Below are 19,769 nucleotides of genomic sequence, written 5' to 3' on the forward strand. Positions count from 1 at the left end.
ACTCAGCATTTTTAAGATACCTATTTTTCCCAATTTAATCTATAGATTCAACACAATCACAATCGAAATCCCAGAAATTTATTTTGTGGATATCAACCAACTGATTCTAAAGTTTATGTAGAGAGACAAAAGCCTAGAATTGCCAGCATAGTATTAATGAGTTACAAAGTCAGAGGACTGTCACTATTCAACTTCAAGACTCACTATAAAACTGTAGTGATCAAGACAATGGTATTGGCAAAAACAAAACAAAACAAAACCCAAATATATCAATGGAATAGAATAAACAGATCAGAAATCAACCCACACAAATAGTTCGATGCTCTTTGACAAAGGAGCAAAGGCAACTCAATGGAGAAAGAATAGTCTTTTCAACAAATTATGCTGGAACAACTGGACATCCACACGTTAAAAAAAAAAATCTTGACACAGACTTTACATCCCTCACAAAAGGTAACAAAATGGATCATAGGCCAAAATGCAAAATAGAGGATAACACAGGAGAAAATCTAGATGCCCTTGAGTTTGGTAATGACTTTTTAAATATAACACCAAAGGCATGATCCATAAAAGGAAAAAAAACTGATAAACTGGACGGATGTCATTAAAATTCAAAACTTCTGTTCCGTGAAAGACACTGATAAGAGAATGAGAAGACAAGCTACAATCTAGGAGAAAATATTTGCAAAAGACATATCTGATAATAGACTGTTATCCAAAAGATACTAAGAACTTTAAAAACTCAAAAATAAAAAAATAACTCCATGTATTAAATGGCCAAAAGATTTCAACAGATACAACACACACACACACACACACACACACACACAAAAGATATATAGATGGCAAGTGATATACATCATTAGGGAATTGCAAATTAGAACATTGAGATACCATTCCATACCTATTATTAGAATGGTAGAAATCCAAAATACTGACAACACCAAATACTAGCAAAGATGTAGAGCAACAGGAACTCTTATTCACTGCCGGTGGGAATGTGAAATCATACAGTCACTTTGGAAGACAATTCGGTAGTTTCTTACAAAACTAAGCATCTCCTACCATATGACCCAGCAATCATGCTCCTTCATATTTACCTAAATGGATTCAAACTTATGTCCATATAAAAACCTGAACACAAATGTTTATAGCAACTTTATCCATAATTTCCCAAAGGAAGCAAGCAAGATGTCCTTTAGTAAGTGAATAGATAAACTGTGGCATTTCTATACAATGGAATATTATTCAGTGCTAAAGAGAAATGAGCCATTAAGCCATGAAAAGACATGGAGACTCCCACTATGAGGAGAAGGAACTCCATCTGAAAAGACTCCACACTGTATGATGGGGGTGGCTAGGGAATGGGTGTGTGGGGAATACCAGGAACTGTCTGTACTTTTCACTCAATTTTGTTTGAGCCTAAAACTGCTTCAAAAAATAAAATCTACTAATATTTTTAAAACTGACTTAAGAAGAAATATATAATCAAGTAGTTGTGTGATCAAATACATTGAATTAACTGTTGCAAATATTTCTACAAAGGAAAAAACCTCAGAATATTTGAATAGCAAATTCTATCAAATCTTAAGGAAAAATAATTATTTTTAAAAAATATTTATTTATTATAAAAAATGTTTATTTAAGCAGGGGGAGGTACGGGGGGGAGAGAGAGAGAGAGAGAGAGAGAGAGAGAGAATCTCAAACAGATTCCCCCACTGAGCATGGAACCCTATGCAGGGCTTGACCCCATGACCCTGAGATCGTAACTTGCCCCAAAATCAAGAGTCAGATGCTTAATCAACTGAGCCACCTAAGCACCCCAAGAAAAAAATTCTAATAGAAAATAAGTAACTATAGCTCAATTATGATTATACATCATTTCATATGAAAGTTTGAAAGTAACACTAAAAGAAAAGATCATTCAGACCAACTTTATAGATGAGCTAGATGAAACTCTCCAAACAAAACATTAGCAAACTAAATCCAACTATACATAAAAATAATAATACATTATTTTCCAGTTAAGGTTCACAAAATGCAATGTTGTTCAACATTTTTAGAAATCAGATTAATATTAGCAGATTAAAGAATATGGATATCTCAACAAATGGAGAAAAAGTACTTGAAAAATTAACATCCAAATTATGACAAAATTTCCTAAAAGCTGGATATAGAGGGAAACTTCCTAACAAATGAAAACCTATAGCAAAATATATTTAATTGTGAAATGTTAAAATAAATTTTTTAAATTTTATTTATTTATTCATGAGAGAGAGAAAGGCAGAGACATAGGCAGAGGGAGAAGCAAGCTCCAGTCAGGAAGCCCAATTCAGGACTCGATCCCGGGACCCTGGGATCATGCCCTGAGTCAAAGGCAGACACTTAACTGCTGAGCCACTCAGGCGTCCCTAGAACTTTTTTTTTCTTATTGCTTCCAATGTAGTAATGAATGGAAGAGATGATACTGGGCATCCTTGCTTTGATCTTTATCTTAAAAGAATTTGGGGGTATGATGCCAGAATCCCGAGATCTAGTCAAGACCCATACTGGGCTCCCTGCAGGGAGCCTGCTTCTCCCTCTGCCTATATGTCTGCCTTCTCTCTGTGTCTCTCATGAATAGACAAACAAAATTTTTTTTAAATTCTATATTTAGAAGAAACAGATTTATATATGAAACAAAAATGTTACTCACAGATTATATGATTATATAATTTTATGATTGTATAATTATATGATTATGTGATTATATTTAAAAATCAAAGAAGTTTAAAATAAATTTTTAGAGTTTTAAGAGAGTTTAACCAGTTGCTGGATACAAGTCAAAGGTAAAAAAAATTGTTGTAGACTTAACATTTCTTAATTCAAAAAACAAAATAAATAACATAACAACAAATAACTGGGTAACCTCTCACTTATACATGGAATCTTAAAAAGCCAAAAAAGCCAAATTCATAGAATTTGACAGAGAGTAGATTGGCGGTTGCCAGGGGTTAGAGGGTGGAGGAAAACTGGTCAAAGGATACAAACTTTAAGTCATCAGAGAAGTTCTGGGAATCTAACATACAGCATGGTAACCATAATTAACAATGCTGTATTATATTTGTGAAAGCTGCTAAGAGAGTAAATCTTAATGTTCTCAACAACACAACCAAAAATGGTAATTATGTGTGTCAAGAATGTGTTATCTAACTCAGTGATGGTAAACATTTTGCAATATATATAACATATTTGTATTATCAAATCATCACACTGCACACCTGAGACTTACACAATGTTATATATCAATTATATTTCAATAAGGCTGGGAAGAAAGAAAAAAAAGTTAACATTTCCAATTTTACCCCCCCCAAAAAAAACCCAAAACAAATATTAGAAATAATCTTTTTAAAAAAGAAATAGTTTTAATAAGACATGCAAGACTTTTATGGAGAAAAATAGAAAATGTTATTGATAGACATTAAGGAAAACCTAAATTAAAGTAATAAATAAAACATGTCCATGAATTGGAAGGCTAAATATCACATAAATTTTTAGTTCTAGTTGCCAATGTATAGGAAACACAGAAGACAGAGAAACAAGGTAAACTATACCATAAAAATAAAGTTCATAATGTGGGAAACTCTATAAGACCAATAATCCAGTTTCTTCGACAAATAAATTCCTAGGAAAAAAAATAAAAGATGGAGTGGGAATTTACATATTAAATGAGACTTAAAATCAAACAAAACAATTCTAAGCACAATAAAAAATTTTAATCTCAAACAAAATGTAAAAATAAAACCATTATATTTATGAGACATTTGGATATCTGAACCATCACAAGCCATCAAGTTTCCCTTGATGATATTAAGGGATTATTGTTAATTAATAATTAATTTTTGGTACAGCAATGGTATTGGGGTTTTGTTGCCTTTCAGAGATATACACTGAAATACTTGCAGAGCAATTTATACAATGTCTGGCGTTTGTTTCAAAATAATGGATTATAGAATAAGATAGAGATACGCATGGGACAGAAGTGAAGAGGACTGATAGTTTTTGGAGCCAGGCAATGTGTACCCAGGGGTACATCATATTTGTTTTTGCCTACGTTCAAAATTTCAGAATTTTAAATTAAGAATATATCAAATACATATAAAATTTCCCTAATTCACTTATAGATTTGATATAATCCTAATCAAAATCCCAATAGGATGCTTATTAAATAAATGTAACATATATACATTAGTAGAATACTAGGCAGCCTTTAAAATAATGTCTTAGAAACTATTTCAGTACATAGGAAGTTGCTTATACATATTGTTATAAGGCAGGTTATACTGCATTATGTATGGTAAATAGCCTTTCATGTTTTTTGTTTGTTTGTTTTGCCATTCATGTTAAAAAAAAAATAGACCAACCGAGGATCAAAAAAAAAAAAAAAAGAAAGAAAAGAAAAGAAAAAGAAAGAGAAGTATCATGAGAGAGATGAGAGAGGTTAATTTAGATGAGAATTTTTAACCTTCACTATGCATCAGAATCACCAGGAAGAACTTTTTTAAAATATGCAGATGCTTAGGTAGGTCCCACACCAAAAGTTTTCATTTCAACTGGCTTGAGACAAGACCCAAGCAACAGATTTTAAAACTCTACCAGGTGATTCCAATGTGCAGAGCTGAGAGCCAATGATCTGGGTTTACAAAGAGAGGCACAGATAGATGGATGGAGAATAGGAAGATAGATGATACAGATAGATGACATAGATGGATAAATTAGATAGATTGATGATAGTTCATAGCTTTTTGAAAGAGAGAGATAACAAGTAGGTTAGATAGACAACATATCTGAAAGTCTGAAGGAAGGGAAGAAGGAGGAGAGGAAAGTCAGGGAGAAGAAAGGAGGGAATTTGGAATGATGCTGTCAAATCAGAAATGAGCCATAACTCAGTCCCTAAGTGAACAAAGAAAAGAAGGAAATAAGAGTGAAAGTGGAAAAATAAAATAAAAAGTGAATGTGTCTAGCTAATGCAATGAAGTTTACAACTTGTCTCTTCTTTTTTTTATTATTTGTGTTTACAGACTGTACCCCCCTACTCACTTCACGAGGATACCTGTGCTGTCTCAAAAGTGAAAGAATGAGGAAGGACTGCTTAATAGGTAAACAGATTCCTTCTGGGGTGATGAAAACAGTTCTGTAGCTAAACAATGGCAATGGTTGCCCGGCACTGTGAATGTACCAGATGTCACTAAGGGTAGATTTTATGTTCTGTGTATTTTACCATAATAAAAATATACATTAAAGGGGACGCCCGGGTGGCTCAGGGGTTGAGCGCCTGCCTTTAGCCCAGGACATGCTCTGGAGACCTGGGATCAAGTCTCACATCGGCCTCCCTGCATGGAGCCTGCTTCTCTCTCTGCCTGTGTCTCTGACTCTCTCTCTCTCTCTGTCTCTCATGAATAAATAAATAAAATCTTTAAATATCTATATCTATATATATTAATCTATATATTAATCTATATATAGATATAGATATTAAAGAAAAACTGATTAAATATTTTACCAGGCAATAGGGATGAGTTCCTTATTGCCTCCAGTGCTAAATCTGTTCCAGGTCTCCTAGCAGTGAAGGCAAAAGAAGAAATCTGGCTGGTTATCGGGTTCCTATACCAGGGTCTCCCTCTCATTTTGCCCAATCCCTGCATCACACGATCAGCGAGCGCAAGAGTGAAGGTGAAGGTTGGGGATCCGTGGGTGGCTCAGCGGTTTAGCGCCTGCCTTCGGCCCAGGGCATGATCCTGGAGTCCCAGGATCTAGTCCCACATCAGGCTCCCTGCATGGAGCCTGCTTCTCCCTCTGCCTGTGTCTTTGCCTCTCTCTCTCTCTCTCTCTCTCTAATGAATAAATAAAATCTTTAAAAAAAAAAGAGAGAGAGAGAGAAAGAAAAGAGTGAAGGTGGGAGTCCTTTGGAAGGTTTGGCTCAGCTGGGAAAGGAAGATTTGCAGCGCTGGGAGAGGCAAGTCAGAGCTCAGCTCCTTCCCCACCAGGGCAGTCCGCATCTGCTTAGAGCCTGTCATCAAACTGCATCTGAAGAATAGCAGCTCCTGCTCCGCATGGCCTCTGCTGGTGGGTCTGAAGGGCTGTTTGTTCAGCCTGCGCAGGACAAAATCAGCCCTGACAGTGATGGCCCCGTCGGTATTATGTAAGGGGACCCGGCTTACCTGCCCGTAGACAGACAAAGCGGATGATTTGACAGGCAAAACAGAGGCAGCCTCTTCACTCGCAGGCAGCCAAGGGGCTATTCAAAGCCGAGACCTGGAAGATTTTCATGAGGTGCTGACATATGAAGCCGGAATGCAGCAGCAACAAGGCAAAACTGACACCCCGTGCAGTCAGGCATGGCAGCAGCTCTGGGCATCCAAATGGGGCCTAAGGAAGCTTTGAGGATTCCCCACCTGTGAGAGAGAGACAGAGAGAGCCCAAGAGAGCAACTGGGGGGAGAAAGAGGCCCAACTTTCAGGCCTGAGCCTTCAGCAAACCTCACCTTTGCCAACGGCTCTTAGTATAATTCAACTCAGGCACCTCCTCCAGGCCTTTCTTATGGAAGCACCGGACTCAGGTGCAGAGAGCCAGGGGTACCTTGGTCCTTCAGTTACTGACAAGCCGTCCACAGGAGGGGCTGGTTGGGCAGCAGAGAAACACATACCAGGTGCCCACTGCATGCTGGGCATTAGCTAGGAGCTCCACTCCCAGGCACTGATTTCACCTTCACAGGAGCCCTGTAAGTACCACCCTGTTATCTTTATTTTGCACAACAGGATACAGTTCTCAAAATAGTAACTTGCCCAAACTCACACAGCTGGGAAATGGCAGAGCTGGGATTTGAACCCAGGTCTCTTCAGCACCCAAACCATGCTCTTTCTACCTAAATGGAGCCAGTGCACAAGATCCACAAGGCCCTGAGTCACACTTTGTTTTCAAAGTGGCACTAGCACCTCCCAGTTCTGTGATGCCGGTCATATCCCTTCCCTTCTAGGAGCCTCAACACATCTGCATCTGCAATGTGAGCTGCCGAGGCCAGGGGGCGGGGGTGCGGGGGAGGGGGGGGCGGGTGATGAATAAGACAAGCAGTTGAGGATGCTTGGTTGTGGACTGGTGTTAGGTCAACATTGCTGAGCTTCTTCACCATGCTGCTGTTTGTTCTCAAAACTACCCCTGCCCCCGAAGAGGTTGCCAGAACAATGGGGAAAACGCTTTATCTAGTCCCCTCTCAGGAATCTGAAAGAGTATTCTCTGCCAGTGTCATGTGCAACTTGAGAGCAGAATTGCACCTGACTTGTCTACCCCCAAAACAGTCAGCACAGAGCCTGCATTCAGTAGGTATCCAGTAATGCTGTTTAATGAATGAATGAAAATGTGAATGAGTGGTTTGCCACAACACATCATATGTTGTGATGCAAAGAGCTGAGCATCAGACAAGGTTCTGGTTCCACCACTAATCACTATGTGGCTTTGGGCCACTCACTGGCCCTCTCTGGACCTCAGCGACCTCATTTATAAAATGAAGGGGATGAATTAGGTACTGTCTAGCAGCCCATGTCAATGTCAACTCTAGTTTTGCAGAATTAAAGGTGAAAAAAAGATCACACTTTCTGCAGCCCACCCTCCCCCCTCCATAAAAAGCTGAAGCTTTTTATGATCACATTTGAGGATAGTCAAGGAACCTTCAGCTCTGTAACCCCTGATTTGATCAGAAGCAGACCAGCAACATTCTCAACAGTCAGATCCTCCAGCCTATGGAACAGAGACTCGCTCATGTGTGCACAGTGCTTTACAGTTTGCAAAGCACTTCCCCTCCTTCCTGTCATTTAAACCTCAGCTCAGCCCTAGGAGGGAAACAGGACACATGTCACCATCCCATTAACTGACTACAAAACTGAGGTCCAGGAGGATTTCCTCCCTAGGAGGCATATGCATAAAAGCACCAGAGCTGAAATGTGAACCCAGAACCAACTCTTGATTCCAAATTCTACCTTCTTCCCTTCACACAGCTCACTTCTACACAGGTAGCAAAGAGGAGATGAACGCATTCAACCAAAACCAGTTTTGGAGAGTCACAAGTTTACCACCTGGGTGGAAAACTTCCCAGCATTTTAAAGTCAAATTTGGGGCAGATGGGTGCAGTTCACGGCTACCAGGTGGGCTCGTGGCCATGGAAAGTGGGCTGTGGAGGGATGCAAGAGTCCAAGCTGGTGCCCAGGCATCAGATGCCACTTCCATACAGCAGGTGGAAAACCTACATGCAGTCTCTGAATACTGAGATACCGAAATACTGAGATGCCCCATGGATAAGCAGCGACAGCCCAAACAACCATCCCCACCCCTACCCATGCTGCCTGCTGTGCATCCATTCTGATTGGCCCCCGCCCTAGTGCCAACATTCTGCTTGATCAATACCCCTGACTTATTGGTTTGGGTTTAAAAAAAAAACAGCTTTATTGACATATAATAGATATACAAGAATAGCAGATATTTAATCCACACTTTTTGGTGAGTTTGGTTATATGGATATACTGATGATACTATCACCCCAAAGTAACAGACATATCCATCTCCTCCAAAAGAATTATTGTACTCCTGTGTATGTGTGTGTGTGTGTGTGTGTAAGAACATTTAACATGAGATCTACCCTCTTAACAAATTTTTAAGTGCATAACACTACATTGTTAAGTGTAGATACTATGTCCCACAGCAGAGCTCTACAATTTACTTATCTTGTAACTTTATACTGATTGAAAAACATCATGGTTGTTAAGTATGTTTAGTATTACTCCATCTGGCTAGAGAGATGATAGGGAATCTCTTAGTGCTTCTCATTCATTTTGAGTGTGAGAGTCCTTTTCTTAACAAGTATAAATTCCACAGTTCTCAAAACATGCACACATACATGGAAGGTAGATATACTTTTATGTAAGCATTGAGGAATTCTATGTCCCAAAAAAATGACCAAAACTTCAGTAACATCTGTAGATAGATTTGCATTTTATTTGTGACACAGTCTTAATCCAAAACCTATGAATGACTTCATCAATAGAAAATGCCTGGTGCTTTTAGTGACTGGAGCAGACTTTGCAATGTTCTCTTCCATAGGGTTCTAAGGTTGCCAACCAGATCCTCCTCTTCAATTTGATAGCTGAAGAAACTAAGGCTGGAGAGAAGATTGGACATTCTCAAACCCACTCACTACTTGGAGCTAAAACTTGAAGTGGCATCACGTTCAAGATTTATGGTATCCACAGGTTATATCAGGGGCTGCTGACTGGGCAGAGGATATCTCAGGTTGGGCCACCTGGGGCTTCCATTATGGGACAAAAATCATTCATGGAGGTAGCCAGAGCAAAGACCTACAGCCCTCTTACTGAGTGAGGTCAAACTTACAGAGGCTACTCCAGGCTGTTAGACTTAGGGAAGATGGGAGGTTTTGCAGTACAGCTCAAACTTCAGGGAACACCTAGGCTACCACAACTAGAGACCTGAGTGATGAAAGGAGCCACACTTCTTACTGACCATTAGAACTTGCTCAGAGAAATCTTATTGACCCTGAAGGCAAAGGACACTGAGAGGCAGAGTTGGAAGTGTATTAACACACTATAAATATACTAGGGAACTGTGATGAAAGGCCACAGGCTCTGGCAAGAAACAGAGGGAACTCAAACACATCTCAGGTATATAGTCTTGGCCAAGTTTTGCTTAACTTCTGAGATCTCAATTTCTTTTTTTTTTTTAAGGTTTTATTGATTTATTTAAGAGAGAAAGAGTATGAGGAGGGGGGGAAGTGGAGGAGGTGCCCTATGAAGGGCTCAGGACCCTGAGATCACAACCTGAGCTGAAGGCAGATGCTTAACCGATTAAACCATCCAGGCATCTCCTCAGATCTCAATTTCTAAATATGTAAATGGGACTGTTCTGAGGAATGATTAAGTGAACTAATATATATAGCTCCTATTCAAAGCCTGATATAGGTACCTTAATTCAACAAATGTTCCATTTCCCAGAATAATCGGAACGAACTCCTCCAACCTGTAGGAGAACTACAGTCTGACAATCAGTTTAAGAACCACTACCTTGTTCTGAACAATAATTCTTTCCAATCAATTCGTTTTTCTTCTGTCCACTTTTCCAACCCTTTGTTCTTTTACCACTTTTCTCCGATTTTCCTATAACCAACCAGCATTGCTCCAAAGCAATCTGAAGCTCAGGTGGGTCAGTTCTGCTAGGCACACCCAAATTTCTGACCCATAGAAACTGTGAAATAATAAATGTTTGGTGTTTTAAGATGCTGATTTGGGGGGTAATTTGTTACACAGCAATAAATAATATATTATTATTATTGGTCATGAGGGAAACGCAAACTAAAGCTACAATGTGATACCAGTACCTACTCACTAATAAGGGTAAATTTTTTTAAAGATTTTATTTTTAAGTAATCTCTACATCCAATGCAGGGCTGAAAGTCACAACCCCAAGATCACGAGTCACATGCTCCACTGACTGAGCCAGCCAGGCACCCTTAAAAATGGTGAAATTTTAAAAGACTGAACATATTGAGTATTGGTAAGGAGGTAGAGCAACTAAAACTCTCATGCACTGCTAGTAGAAATGAATGAAATCCAGCCACTTTGTGAGAAAAGTTTGGCAATTTCTTAAAAATCTAAATATACACCTACCATCTGACCTAGACATTCCTCTCTTAGAAATTTACTCAAGAGAAATAAAAACATTTGTCCACACAAAAACTTCTACCCAACTATTCATAAGTTTTGTTTGTAATAGCCAAAAATGGAAACAATACAAATGTCCATCAACAAGTGAATAAACAAATTGTAGTATATCCATATAATAGAACACTATCTTATCAAAAAAAAAACTTATTTTTTAAAGATTTATTTATTTATTTATTTATTTATTTATTTATTTATATGAGAGAGAAAGTAAGAGAGAGAGTGTGTGTAAGAGTGGAGGGGAAAAAAAAAGAAAAAAAAAGAGTGGAGGAGGAGGGAGAGGGTGAAGCAGAGTCCTCACTGAGCAGGAAGCCCGATGTGGAGCTCAATCCCAGGACCCTAGGATCATGACCTGAGCAGAAAACAGATGCTTAACTGACTGAGCCATCCAGGCACCCCGCAAAGAAATTTTTAAAAAGAGAATTGACTGTTGACATCACAACCTGGTCAAGAATCAAAGTAATTATGCTGAGCAAAAGCAGCCGGACAAAAAGAATACAATGTGTTATACAATTTATATAAAATTCTATTAAATGCAAAATACAGTGCCATAAGTAGATCAGTGATGGCCTATGGATAGTGGCAGGATAGAGCAGATAAGCAGTCCAAGGAAACTCTTAGGAGTGATGGATATGTTAATTACCTTAATTGTGATAAGTTGCAAGGTATCTTGGAGATATCTTGGTAGCAATATATTAAAAGCCATAAAAATGTTCCTGTCCCCATAAATCTCACTCATAGGAATTTGTTTTAAGGATATTTCAAAAGAAATAAAAAGTTCTTTACACAAACAAATTCATAGTCATATCACCTATATCAAAGATATTGAGAACTACCTGATTGCCCAGTGAATGTGACAGGGTTAAATCAACACTAGACCATTTCACTCATAATGATAGATGAAAAATGGAAAGTAAGGGGCAACATGTAGTTATGTTTACAAAATAATACAAATGTGTTACAAAATAATACAAAATTGTACATACACCATGATTACACCTATGTAAACATACATACATGTGCAAGAACACAAAGGAGATAAAAACCCAGAACAGGGATCCCTGGGTGGCTCAGGGATCCCTGGGTGGCTCAGCGGTTTAGTGCCCGCCTTTGGCCCAGGGCGTGATCCTGGAGTCCTGGGATCGAGTCCCACGTCGGGCTCCCGGCATGGAGCCTGCTTCTCCCTCCTCCTGTGTCTCTGCCTCTCTCTCTCTCTCTATGTCTATCATAAATAAATAAATAAATAAATAAATAAATAAATAAATAAATAAATCTTTAAAAAAAACAAAAACCCCAGAACATAGGAAAACCTAGCAGGTGAATGAGCTATAACTGGCATGTGAGTGACTTTTTATTCCTGTTGTCTCCTGTAATGTTACAATGTTTTCATAACAGTTTTTAAAGTATCTCCTTTGTTGGTTTTGGCTCAGTCTCCCAACTTGGTGATTATTCTGAGTCTTGCATCTATCAGCTACCAGCATCAGCACCTCAGCGTGGTCAGCCGCAAGCTCAATCAGCTTGCCTCCTATGTCTTCTAAATCATGGGCAAAATGCTGAACAGAACTACAGTGTGATGTGAAGGACATGCTCTTTTCTTGGTGAAAATCTTCCATTGATGTTACGTCTGTTTAGGTTATTTCAATACCATAAATGACAGAAACCCAGTTCCCAAGGGAGGAGTACTAGGAGGTTGTCAGCAAAGGGAGCCTGGAAAAGGAGGTGGAGCTGCTTACCTGAATGTGGACCATCTTAATCATTGGGTAAAGCCAATGCCAATCATCCCTGTTCAGAAAGCTGCTTCAACAATCAGCGGCAATTTCACAAACAACAAACAGGAAATAGTAGGCATCTATGAGGAAGTTAGAACGTTGAAAAAGGAAGAAATAGAAGTCTGTGACAGGCTTCACTACTGTGTTATTCCACTGACGCAGAGCCAACTTCTAGCCGTCCATTTGGCCACACTAGCTGGGGCTAGTTTGGCCTGGCCAGAGCTCAGGGAAGACAGAAAGCCATACACATCACCCACAGAAGGTGAGACCCCCCCCAAAGGATGCCAGCATCAGTCTCTCCCCTCTTTCCTACTCTTGGAATATGTCCAAACACACATCAAAAGGGCAAACCCAGGTCCCCTAACCAGCCCCGAGGCCCCTGGAATCCTACCCTATGGGTGGAGCACATGGACAGCTTCAGGACTAAACAATATGCCTTTGAATATACCCAGCCCAGTGCTGAAGCCCTTCCCCAACCCTCCCGCCAAAAGGTTGGGCTAGATTTGTCTAGCCAGAAACCAAGGCTGCAGGCAAACCCAAGGTCCTAAGTTTCACCTTCCTTCATGTCCTGCTTATCACCCTCAAGACCTCTCATTCTATAGCCACACAGTCATTCCTTAGCGATCCAGTGCTCTGCCCCCAAAGCCCAGTTAGTGACAGGTCTGAGACTTGCTAGTGTCCCAATACATTCATGTATTTAAAGTACATAAAGGGTTTAAAACAGTATCTGCACATAGAAGAGTATTGCAATATTAGTAAACTTCACAACTCTTATAACATCAGTATCATCCCCATTCTATAGATCGAAAAGTTAAGGCTGAGAATGGGTAAGTGGCCCAAAGTCACACAGCTAGGAAGAGGCAGAAATAGGACTTGACCCTGGACTCGGTGATTTTTAAGTAACTGGCTCTCATAGCAGGGCTCCATCGTGCCTTATGCCAGGCCCTGTGCCGGTGACCTGGGTGCCCAGGTGGATGAAATCCCAGTTCCTGCCACTAAGGAGCTCTCAGAGAAGAACAGAGACAGTCATATAACCAAATCATTACACCACAAAACATATGACAAGTGCCCAAATCCAAACATGCTGGGGCAGGCTCAGAGAGGGAGTGTTTTACTTACTCAGGCAGATAAGGGAGGACTTCCCAGAAGAGGAGACATTTGAGCTGAGGTGGGGTTGGGGGGGCGGGGGGAGTTGGCTTCCCCAGGCTGAGGGCACCACTTGGTGGAAGTACTGTGAAGCTGGGAGCAGTGAAGACCAAGGGAAAGAGGAGGGGTGGGAAGGGACTGCATTGTGCAGGGAGGGCCAGGAAAGGGGCACTTGATCTCGCCTTGAATGAAGGGGAGCCATTGGGGATCTTTAAGCAGCCAAGTGGCCTGGTTTATGCAGACGGACAGCAGGAGTGCCCTGCTGAGGACTGTTTGGAGTCTTAGACTTGTTGGGATGGCTGGCAACAGGTAACCCTGTGTTCCCTCTCCTCAGGCTCAACAGAAGGGAGGGAGCAGAAGGCTCTGAGAGGCATGTGGCCAGAAAGGCTACGGATCAGGACTCCCACCAGGTGCAGCATATTCCTGGCTGCACATCTCTCCACCCCTTCTTGCCATGGCCCACACCATCCTCGGGGAGGGAAGACACGGGTGTGGGCAGCCTGGCCCTAGCTGAAGTGTGCAAGCCCCCTCACATCCCACCAGCCGACTCTCTTTGGGAGTGACTTAATGGATGTACCCAGAAAGAGAAGACAGACAGGTGGAGGCCTACTCACACACAGAGGCAGAAAGACAGCCGGTGACACAGAGAGACACACACTCTCAGGCCGCTAGATACACAGAGGCCTAAAAATGCCCTAAGGAAAGAGGCCAGAGGAGAGCTGGGCTGCTACCCATGCCCCCCATGGTGCAGTGTCTTCCACGGCCTGCCTCACACCCTGGGCCCTGGGCCCTGAGCCCTGAGCAACCAGCCAGCCAGGGGTGCTGGGTTCCTGAGGAGACTTGCCTGAGGCAGGAGGCCCGGCTCTAATCACCCCCAGCCCCACACTCAGCCCACACCCCGGACCTGGATGGAGTTTAGGGCAAGTCACCCGGATGGGCTCCAGGGCCGGACTGCAGGAGTCCTCAAGGATCTCCATCTCTTTCCTAGGCCTCGCCTGGCCTGGAGAGGGGGAGCAGGTCCCCGTCTGTTCCCGTGTGCCGCAGGTGGCTGAACTAGAATGCTGTCTAGTGCATTTCCCCTTTGAGGGGAAAGGGGAGTAATCATCAGCCCTTTTGAGATTGTCTTGCAAACCAGAAACTCCGTCTCTGACATAAACATCCGTAAGTTTCCGTGCCCATAGCAGGCTTCTCCGAGTCCCAAGGCAGCGCATGGAGCGCGGAAAGCGTAAGAACCCCGGGCCCCGACGACCCCCGGTGTGCCGGAATCTAAGCGCCGCGCGCCCACCCGCCACCCTGGGAAGACCCGGGGTCTCGCCCTTGTCGCCACCTCCGACGGGGATTCGGGGATTCGGCTCTCGCAGGAGAGGCCACCACCAAGCTCTGGCCAGCCCGGGCCCGCTGGCCGTGAGCCGACGGGACCGCACGCCGCGCTCCTCGGTCCCTGGCTGTTCCGGGAACGCTCGCCGAGCGCCCAGAACAGGTGCAGGAGCTGACCTGGGGCGGGGGCCGGGGCGGGGGCCAGGGCGGGGGCGCGGGGCGGCAAGTCCGCGGAGCCGCCCGGCCCTTCTCGCTGCGCCGCGGCCGCTGCGGAGCTCCGCGCCCCGGGGACTCGCGGGCAGGGCTGGGAGAAGATTCCGGGGCAGCGGCTGGGAGCGGAGGCGCTTCCCGGGGCGAGCGGGGAGGCTGGGGGCGGGCTAGCCCAGCCGGCGGCAGGACGCACGAGGCACCCCTCTGGGCCCAGTTCCCCCCATCCGTCTCCGAGTGGCAGTAATCCTGCGTTCGCGGGTTCAAGCGAACCGGTGGCTAAAGTGCTTCAAGCCGCGCGGCCGGCACCGAGCCCCGGGGGTCCCCCAGCCGCGCCACTCGCGGAAAAGAGGCCACACCCGAAGGGCCTCGGAGTCTAAAATCCCTGGGCTAAGCTGCAGAAAACAATTTACTTTAATTAACAGCTACTTCTTCCGGGAGTGCGTCTTATCTCCACCCAAGAGTGAGAATGACTTGACTTTCCCCCTGCAGCTCTCTCTCTCTCTCCCCCCCCCCCTCCACGTCCAAGTTTCGCCCTGAAAACAATTGAAAAGCGGAGAAAACAATCACGGATCAGAGATGTGTCCTACTCCATTCTCTCGACTCTCTGGAAGAGGGGCGACAGGTAGGGGAGCCCCCACTTCACAGATGGGGAAACAGGTTTAAAAGGGAAGCAGGGGGCTCAATGCCACTGGGCCAATAATGAGCTAGTTATAAATCAGAGCTCTCACTCCGCACCCCTGCAGCTATCCTGCAGCTATCCTCGGCCGGGCTCCCTGTGACATGGGACCCCTTTTGTGGCAGTGTCATGTCTGATGCTCTCTGAAGGCGCCGGACAGCCTGCTGACCCTGACTGATTGTCCCAGAGTAAACCAAACAGAGGTCATTGTGTTCCCGCTGTCCCAAGATTCTTGGATCTGATCTGCAAGCATCGTGGCCTGAAGTTTCCATTGTCACTTGATAAGGACAGTAACCTAGGCCAGGAAATATGACTGGGCTCTGAGAGCCCAGGGAAAGATAGAGAAACTGTGGGTGCTGGAGGTAAGGCGCCCTAGACCCCAGTTTCCCTTTCAGCATGCAGCCTCCTCTGCAAGACTTCAAGCATCCCTTTGACAATCTGGGCCTAGTTTCCTTCCAACTTATATTTCCAAGATGTCCTTTAGGGAGAGGAGCTAGTTACCTTTGCATCTGCATGAGGGGCATCTGCATCAAGGGATATGAAGGAATTTCCCGTAACTCCACGGATCCCCTCCTTTATATTTACGGACTCTCTAAGGGCGCTTGAAAACCGAGGGCACTTCAAAACTAAGGAAAGTAGTTGTAGGGAGAAGAGTTGCAAGGTCTTCTGCAGATGACCAGCATTCCTCCACTGCCCCTAAAAATTGAACATAAAATAGCCTTTGAGGTTTTTCCAAAGGTGTATGCCGAGCATAGGCTCAGGGCTGAAAGCAGGTGCAGAGGAGATGGAAATCACCCAGCACCCGCCCACATCAACACCAACGCACCCCTGCTAAACTAGGAAATAATCTCCAACGGGCTGGAACCCACTCTGTGGCTTTCAAATGGTTCTCAGAGGCATGTGCTACCCCTACAAATGTTAACAGACACTGCACAAGAGAAGAGGGAGGACTTGACCAGAGACAAGCAAAGAAATGCCCTTGCATGGAGGGGGATCTGTTTGCATAGTTTTGATCCAAACAAACGGTAAACCATCCCAATTCATTCATAAAATCATTTAATTCAAATTTTGCATCACGGATTTATAGAATCTTCAAAGTACGGAATTTTAAAATGTATTATTAGAATAAAACATCTACAGAATAGGATCTTTAGGATCCTTTGTTCATGAAAATCTTGACCTCAGGATACTAACACTTGCTCTGATGTACAGGAGTAGCTCTGTAGCAGCAAAGTCTTAGAAAAAGGAATCAGAAATCTAGAATAATGGGTTCACAGACACAAAATATTGAGGAACAAGAAATCCTGAGACGTGAGGCTTCTAACCATAGTCACTGGAGCTTTTAAAAGTAAAGAATCATAAAGTCATGGGACCTATCATTAAAGCATACAACCAGGAATATCATAAGAATCATCAAAATTAACGTCTTTGAGTTACAGAATAGTGGATTCAGTACTGACATTATTTTGTAATTTGGATCCAGCACTAACATTCTGGAATTAAGGAAGAAGAGAGGTGTGGATTTATGGGACCCAAATCTTCTAATCAGACATTCCTAGATAGAAATTCAAATTAAGTAATATATACCTCAGAGCTATGAAAATATCTAAAAACTAAAGAAGCTGCAGTTCCCAGTAGTGGCATCATATTTTCAGGAATAAAATCTTAGTCCCAGCATCTCAAAATATGAAGAATTCGCTTTTACATTTTGACCAGAAGCTTATAGGAATATAATCACACTCAAAGAATTTAGACTTCTGGTCATAGACTCTTAGAATTACAGATTATTTGATTTGTGGAAACATGTTAGGATAGTGATCCAAAATTAAAAATTTGAAAATCTGAATCTTAGAACTTTGGAAATAGAGAGAACCACAAAATCCAGTGCTGAAAGATTGCTATGATGTAATCTGGCTAAAACAACAACAAAAAAATTTTTTAACATTCTTTTTTCCTGTTGCAAAAATGTAACAGGGTGAAATCCGGATTTCCGCATTGTCTTTACTTTGGAAGGCGAAAACGGAGTTTTGCTGAACGAGTGAAAAAACCCCTCTCCAATCGTCGGCGCACCCATCCGCCGAGGGAAGTCTTCACGCAAACCGTGCAACTGCTTCCACACTCGGGTCGGCGGAGCGAGGATCTCTGCCTCTTTCCTCCGCAGGCAGCTGCCCCAGTGCTCGGCCGGGCTGAACCTGCAGCGAGCCCGCCGCCACGAAGGACGCAACTAAAACCCCCGAAGGCCCGGCCCCCGCGCCCTGGAGACTCGCTCCGCCTCGCCCTACACCCGCAGCCGGCGGGAAGCTGCCCCGCGGCTGGAACCCCTGGAGTCGGGACCAAGGTCCGGATTCCTAAGGACAGAAAGGGCCTCCGAGGTCCGCCCTCTTGCCCCCAATTCACAGAGGAGAAAACTGAGGCCGTGCCTCGAAGAAAAGGACCGGCCCAAGGTCTCCCCGCGCAAGACCACAAAGGGAACCCAGGCTAGCGGGGCGGCCGCCGCAGGGAGCCTCGGGTGAGGCCAGGGGGGACGCCCTGCGGGATGGCTGGAAACGAACTCAGCAAGAGGGTCCCCTCTGCCGGGCCACCTGGAGCACCCACACCTGGGCCGCAGCCTCTGCGGGAAGAGACTGCTCGGCTGCCCCCCTGGGGGCTCCGGGAGCCACTTGGAGCCCTCTGTGGCCTGGGCGAACTGTAGGAGGTGGCCACCACCCGAGGACAGAAGCCTAGCCTTCATGCTCTTTAAGCTGCACGCTGCCTTCCGCCACGTAGAGGGATCCTGGGTCACCCAAAGACAGGGGACGGGGGCGGGGGGTGGGGTAGTTTTCCCTAAATATTGGGTGCGGAGGCGCAAACCCTCCGCGCAGTCGAGGAACCTGGGACCCATAGAGAGAAGGTGGCTGCCTCCCGCCCGGAGCCGGCGAAGCGCAGTCCTAACAGAGGCGCAGGTGTGAGCCCCGTTGAGCGGCAGAGTCGCGGCGAGGCCAGGGCAAGCCACCTCCACGTCCCCTACCGGGCCCAGGCATCCTCCGCAAGATGAGGGGCTGCATGGGCAAGGCGCGAGGCGGCTGTGGCTGGGTGTGAAGATCATCCTTGAAATAGCAGCCAGCTGCACGGAGCTCTCCCCGTCCCCGCCGTCTACCCCACAAGAACCAGGCGCCCCCTCGCTCGCTCCTCCTGTCTCACCCTCCCCCGACCAAAAAAAAAAAAAAAAGAAGAAGAAGAAGAAGCAGCGAAGCGAGCCCGTCCTTTTCACCTGCGGGTCCCAGCCCTCGGCAGAGGCTGGTGAAGTCCGGAAGCGCTGCGTCTCCCGGGACAGTCCCTGTCCCGGCCTCAGTGTCCCCGTCGGCGCGCAGGGGAGGCCAGCCCGGCGAGCTCTCGAGCCCTCCCCGCCCTGACGTTGCGGGGCTCCCGCCTCGCCTGCACCGCGGCTCCCACCTGCAGAGGTGCGCCGGGCCCAGGGGGCGGGCGGTCGGGGGGCGGGGGGGGGGCCGGGCGCCGCCCCACGCTTCCTGGCGCCTTTAAGGAGGAGAAGCCGGCGGAGGGAGGAGCCGGTCCGGGTGTGTGCAGGGGAGCGCCTCGCCCGCGGTTTCGGCGGCCGCAGGCCAACGCGGAGGAGAGAACAGTGGCCGGCCTACCCGTGCCCCTCGCCGCCTCGCGCTCCGCAGCGCCGCAGCCTAGGCAGCCCCCGCGGGTGCGCCTCCGCCCCGAGGGCCCCGGCCTCGAGCCCCCGCGCCCGCACCTCCTCCGCGCGCGACCTCGACGGCCGGCCTGGTCGGCGGGAAGCACAGGCCGGCTGCAGGCGCCCCCGCACCGTCCGGCAGCAGCGCGCACCGGGCCCGGCCCCGCGCTCCGGGACGCGAGCGGAGCCGTCGGTGGGCGGGACACTCCGCGCCT

General features: G+C 45.3%; 1 long non-coding RNA gene across 3 annotated transcripts; it reads right to left on the bottom strand.

Annotated features, from left to right (window-relative positions):
• Window positions 1-3,379: 3,379 nt before the first annotated feature.
• On the bottom strand, window positions 3,380-19,345 carry LOC144322499 (uncharacterized). Of its 3 annotated transcripts, XR_013388136.1 has the most exons (5): window positions 19,129-19,345; window positions 16,380-16,574; window positions 12,494-12,609; window positions 6,201-6,434; window positions 3,380-3,664 (listed from the first exon to the last, which is right to left on the bottom strand). It is a non-coding gene; the product is annotated as an uncharacterized LOC144322499 (long non-coding RNA). The 3 variants fall into 3 exon arrangements; XR_013388138.1 differs by lacking the exon at window positions 16,380-16,574; XR_013388139.1 differs by lacking the exons at window positions 12,494-12,609; window positions 16,380-16,574.
• Between the last annotated feature and the right edge of the window lie 424 nt (window positions 19,346-19,769).

The sequence above is a fragment of the Canis aureus genome, chromosome 10, assembly GCF_053574225.1.
Source record: "Canis aureus isolate CA01 chromosome 10, VMU_Caureus_v.1.0, whole genome shotgun sequence".
NCBI lineage: Eukaryota > Metazoa > Chordata > Mammalia > Carnivora > Canidae > Canis > Canis aureus.